The following is a 6,000-nucleotide window of genomic DNA, read 5'->3' on the forward strand; positions in this document are numbered from 1 at the left end:
AGTGGATAGGTGTGAAGGGGGATGGGAAGGAGGTCCACCTCTCGTCACTAGAGACCGAGTCCCAGACCTTCAGAGTGGTACTCGAAGGAGTGCTAATGTAGGCGTTGCGAGGCCGATCCCCCTTCGCCTTCCAAACCAGGTCCCATATCGATCTTCCTGCCACACTCCTGTCCATATGTAACCAGTGCTTCTCCGACTCCATTTGGGTCCACTCGCCAGCACACGGAGTTGCGCCGCCTTATAATAGAGATGCATGTCCGGGAGGCCGACCCCACCCTTCTTCAGAGGCCGACGCAGCGTAAGAAAGGAAAGTCTAGCACGGCCTCCCTGCCAGACATAGCGCAGAATCATGGATTTAAGACGCCTAAAAAAATCCCCCTCCAAAGTGATAGGGAGTGCTTGGAACAGGTACAAGAGCTTGGGGAGCATCGTCATCTTAATGGCATGTACGCAACCCATCCAAGAGATGAACATGGGCTTCCAACGATTAAGCTCGGTCTGTATCTGGGTCAGCAGGGGAGGGAAGTTGGCCGCATACAAGGTAGCAACAGACGAGGTTAGCCTGACCCCAAGATACTGTATGGAGGAGCTAGACCACAACAGGGGCGTGAGTGGTCGGATGCGGTCCACCTCAGCGGGCGGCAGCGTGAGATTGAGGACGTAGGATTTGCCGGGGTTGACCCGAAAACCCGCCACCGCTTCGAACTGAGAAAGCACTTCCTGCACCCGTGGGAGGGAGTTCCCCGGGTCCGCTAGTGACAATAGAACGTCGTCAGCAAAGAGGGATATTTTATGCTGCTCCCCCGAAAAGGGGAGACCAACAATATCCGGGTCCTCCCGCACCCTAAGGGCAAGAGGCTCGATGCTGAGCGCAAAGAGTAGGGGAGATAGGGGGCAGCCCTGCCTCGTACCCCGGGAGTGTGCAAAGAAGGGTGAAACATGGCCATTCACCATAACCCTCGAGCGTGGACCATGGTAGTTGGCCCGAAGCATATCGATAAATTTGGGTGAAAAACCAAAGGCCTTCAAGGTACTAAAGAGGAAGTTCCAATCCACTCGATCGAACGCCTTTTCAGCGTCGAGGCCCACCAAGACCGCCGGGATCTTAAAGCGATTAGCCTTCTCGATCAGGTAAATCAGCCTTCTGGTGTTGTCGTGGGTCTGGCGACCTTTTATGAAGCCCGATTGGTCGGGGTGAATAAGAGCAGGCATGAGGTCCTGGAGCCGGGCAGCCAAGATAGAAGAGTACAATTTAGCATCCACGTTTAACAGGGCTATGGGCCGGTATGACTCACATTTAGAGGGATCCTTCCCGGCTTTGGGAATAATCGAAATCATTGCTTTCGCCATGGTGCCCGTAGTTTGGCCCGCCTCCCTCATGTCATTGAAAAGAGTCACCAAAAAATCCCCCAGCTCAGAAGCAAATGTTTGAAAGAAGGGAGCCGTAAAGCCGTCTGGGCCAGGCGCCTTGAGCGGTTTAAGGGACCTAATGGCGGTCAACACCTCCTCCCTAGTGAAGGGGGCCTCCAGAAGGTCATTCCATTCCTTGGAAACCTGCGGAAGTGGATAAGCCCCTAAGTATTCCTGCTGCTCTGCAGGCGCCAGGTGGTCTGCCGAGTTTAGGGCGGCATAGAAGTCGCCGAAAAGCTCCGCCTTGACCGCGTCCCCATGTTCCATGGCGCCGGAGGGTGCCCGGATGCCACCCACATATTCCCTCCACGCTTAGCCAGATGTTTCCCCACTTTGTTGCCTTGAGCATAAGAGAGGCGCCGTAGGCGCAAGAGGGTATACTCCGCCCGATTATTATAGTGGGTCCTGAGTTTACCCCGCACCGCAGCAAGAGGGCGAAGAGTCTTTCGAGAAGGATTCTGTTTATGCGCAGTTTCTAGTGTCACCAGCTCCGCCTCCAGCGCCTCCCTTTCCTCGCGCCTAAGCTTGTTCAGGGCGGAGTTCAACGCAATGCACGTGCCCCGTGTCGTCGCATTAAAGGCGTCCCATTGGGTGAAGACCGCGGTGTCCCCAGCTTTGTTCAACTCAAAAAATTCGCCAATGGCTGCCCTAAGTTTTTTGCAGGATTCCTCATCACGTGTAAGGGAGATAGGGAAGTACCATTTGCGGTGTGGGGACGTCTCTGGGGCCCAAGTCAAGCACGTTGCCAAAAGACTGTGATCTGATACAGAGAGCGGAAATATTCTACTGTCACGCAAGTCCCCCTGCAAAGACTGATTTAGAAAAATGTGATTGAGACGTGAATACGTGTGGTGAACATGGGAATAGAACGTGTAATCCCTAGTGTGGGGGTGGAGGGCGCGCCAGCTATCAATAAGGCCTGGACTATCCAAGGCGTCGCGCAACTCAGGGGAGAAGAGACCCGCCTCCGTCCTTTGTTGGTGTGAGCAATCAAGACTTTTGTCCCAAACCAAATTGAAATCCCCCATTACTATCAATGCTCCCTCCCCAAAGTCCCCCACCTCCCTCATGAAGGCCTCAAGGAACCCATTCTGGCCCGTATTCGGTGCATAGATAACCACCCACGTGCAAAGCTTACCAAGGAGCATCCCCTTCACCATCAGCCATCTTCCCTCCTTGTCACCTCGCACCCCCATGGGTTGAAACTGAAGTGTAGAGCGGAACAGAAGTGCCACCCCCCGGTGCTTAGTAGTGGCAGAGGATTTGTAAATCAGTGGGTATTACCTATGCTTAAGCCTAGATTCGTCTTTACGGGCCAAATGAGTTTCCTGCAGTCCCACCACACCCAAATTATGATCAAGAATATATTTCCACACTTTCTGACGCTTTTGAGGAGAATTAAGGCCTTTAACATTCCAGGAGCCTATCGTAACAGGTATCATTTAGTCAGTGCCCCCCCCTGCTCCATTCAGTGCCCCCCATATTGCCAGAATCAAACCAAACACACTAGCATTCATACCAAATCCCCTGCCGCCACCACTGAGCCTGTTCCAAAACAACCCTTCCCCAATCCAAAGGAGCCTCAAAACAATATACAAAAAAGAGAGATTCAGAACCAGAAAAAGAACAAAGAAAGTCGGACATGACCATAAGGGTCGGGGGTAGAAGACCCGGGTAATGCTTCCCTAGAGTTCAGGGTCGGGGTAACCCTCCAATGGAACACGGTCCTTCAAAGTACCTGAGATGGTAGAGCCCCCCCCGCCCCACGGGCCGCTGTTGGGGGAACCTAGGCTGCTGAAGAGCTGTCCACCCGGCTCGACTCAGTCACCAGGGCCACCGAAGCCAAAACCTCTCCCCTCTCACTTTGGCTCGCCGATGGAGTCGGACCCTCCGCCACACCATGTCGGCCCACTCTCTGCCACGCTGGGGAGCGGGAACGGCGACGTCTTCTCGGAAGGCGCTGGCGCCCGCCGACGCGCCTGCTTCCTCCATGCCCAGAAGTTCCTTGGCGGCTGCCAGAGATCTCACTTGCACTAGTCTGTTCTGCCATCTGAAAATGAGCCGAAAGGGGTGACCCCAGGAGTAGGACACCCCGCGCTCCCGCAGGAAAGCCGTGATCGGGCGGAAGTCCCGTTGCTTTTGCAGTGTAGAAGCCGCCAAGTCTTGAAAAAGCTGAGGGTTGTGCCCTCGAAAGTGCAAGTTGTTGGTGTCCCTTGCTTTCCGTAGGATTTTCTCCTTCAATTGAAAATCATGGACACAAACCAGAATGTCAGGCGGCGGCGAGCGAACGCCACGCGGCAGCCCAACCCGATGTACTCTGTCCATGCGGACCTCCGTGAGGTCGTCCTCCGCCAGAATTTGCAGAAACAAGGCCTCCACATACTACCGCAAGTTCTCACCCTCTCCTTCCCAGGGTGCCGCTCAGATCCGAATGTTATTACGGCGGGACCGGTTTTCCAAATCTTCGCAGTGGGCCTGAAGATCTAAGTTCTGCTCACGTAGCCGGAGCATGCCCTGCTGTAGCTGATGGACGTCACCAGTGAGGCCCAGATCATGGCCCTCCAGGGTCGCAACCCATTCTCCGATGCCGTCCACATCTCGACGGACCTCACATAGATCGGAGGCCAGCTGCGACTTCAGTTCTGTGATATCGTCCTTGATAGATGCAAAAAGTTAAATCAAAAAGGCCTTCGTTACTGGGCCCTCTCCGTCGTCCTTGGCCGGGGACTTGCTAGAGCCGGGGGGCGATCCGGACGGACCTTTCCCAGGACCGTCCTTCCCTGGCCTCTTCATGCGATTCCTCATCGTCATGCGGCGCCTCAGCCAGCCTCTGGGCTCCTCGCGACCTCCCGGAGCGTCCCGAGATATCAGGCCGCGCTCCCTCACACCTTCCGCGGTCTCCGCATCGTAGGCACCGGGAGGCCGAAGCGATCAGAAGGCAGCACTCGCCGTGTCTCTCAATGCCCGTTGAATCGCCCCCAAGGCATAGGGGGTTAGGGGCGAGACGGCACCTCTTCTTCTCACAGTCTTCTGCGCTGTCCAGCAGCCGCTAGACGGGTCGGCGCCTCCTCGTCACCTCCGCTCAGGCGCCGATAGCCAGATGGATCACAGGGGCGCCAGGCGGGCTCGCGACGATCCCAGTCGGGGGGTCCTGCAGTGCAAGCGCTACACTAGGGACTTCCGCCCGATCACGGCTTTCCTGCGGGAGCGCGGGGTGTCCTACTCCTGGGGTCACCCCTTTCGGCTCATTTTCAGATGGCAGAACAGACTAGTGCAAGTGAGATCTCTGGCAGCCGCCAAGGAACTTCTGGGCATGGAGGAAGCAGGCGCGTCGGCGGGCGCCAGCGCCTTCCGAGAAGACGTCGCCGTTCCCGCTCCCCAGCGTGGCAGAGAGTGGGCCGACATGGTGTGGCGGAGGGTCCGACTCCATCGGCGAGCCAAAGTGAGAGGGGAGAGGTTTTGGCTTCGGTGGCCCTGGTGACTGAGTCGAGCCGGGTGGACAGCTCTTCAGCAGCCTAGGTTCCCCCAACAGCGGCCCGTGGGGCGGGGGGGGCTCTACCATCTCAGGTACTTTGAAGGACCGTGTTCCATTGGAGGGTTACCCCGACCCTGAACTCTAGGGAAGCATTACCCGGGTCTTCTACCCCCGACCCTTATGGTCATGTCTGACTTTCTTTGTTCTTTTTCTGGTTCTGAATCTCTCTTTTTTGTATATTGTTTTGAGGCTCCTTTGGATTGGGGAAGGGTTGTTTTGGAACAGGCTCAGTGGTGGCGGCAGGGGATTTGGTATGAATGCTAGTGTGTTTGGTTTGATTCTGGCAATATGGGGGGCACTGAATGGAGCAGGGAGGGGCACTGACTAAATGATACCTGTTACGATAGGCTCCTGGAATGTTAAAGGCCTTAATTCTCCTCAAAAGCGTCAGAAAGTGTGGAAATATATTCTTGATCATAATTAACCTGAACTCCTCTGAGGCGGAAAGCCGGAGGTATTTTGTAACTTCTTCGCTCTATTTTTAAAATTGTTATCACTTTCACCTATTTTAAACGCACAAAAGCCATCCAGGCTTACCTGTGCTTAAGCGCCGATTCCTAGCGCCAGCCAGAGCTCAGACTCGAGCAATCGCCATCACCGCCAGCGCGGCAAAAGGTGTAGCCACGCCCCCTGCGAGGCCACGCCCACCAATCTCACCGAGTATATAAACGCCTTCAGCGCAACGATTCCTCATTAACCTGAACTCCTCTGAGGCGGAAAGCCGGAGGTATTTTGTAACTTCTTCGCTCTATTTTTAAAATTGTTATCACTTTCACCTATTTTAAACGCACAAAAGCCATCCAGGCTTACCTGTGCTTAAGCGCCGATTCCTAGCGCCAGCCAGAGCTCAGACTCGAGCAATCGCCATCACCGCCAGCGCGGCAAAAGGTGTAGCCACGCCCCCTGCGAGGCCACGCCCTCTCAACCAGCACAAATGTGCCGACCCCCCCCAGCGCAGCGGACGAGCGCAGCGGGAGCGCCGTTTGCGCGCCGAAGGCGCGCCTAAGGCAAGCCCGTCTGCGCCCGTCCGCGCACGACCGGGCCTAGGGCCAGCC

This window comes from Lissotriton vulgaris, chromosome 10, assembly GCF_964263255.1.
Source record: "Lissotriton vulgaris chromosome 10, aLisVul1.2, whole genome shotgun sequence".
Taxonomy (NCBI): Eukaryota; Metazoa; Chordata; class Amphibia; order Caudata; family Salamandridae; genus Lissotriton; species Lissotriton vulgaris.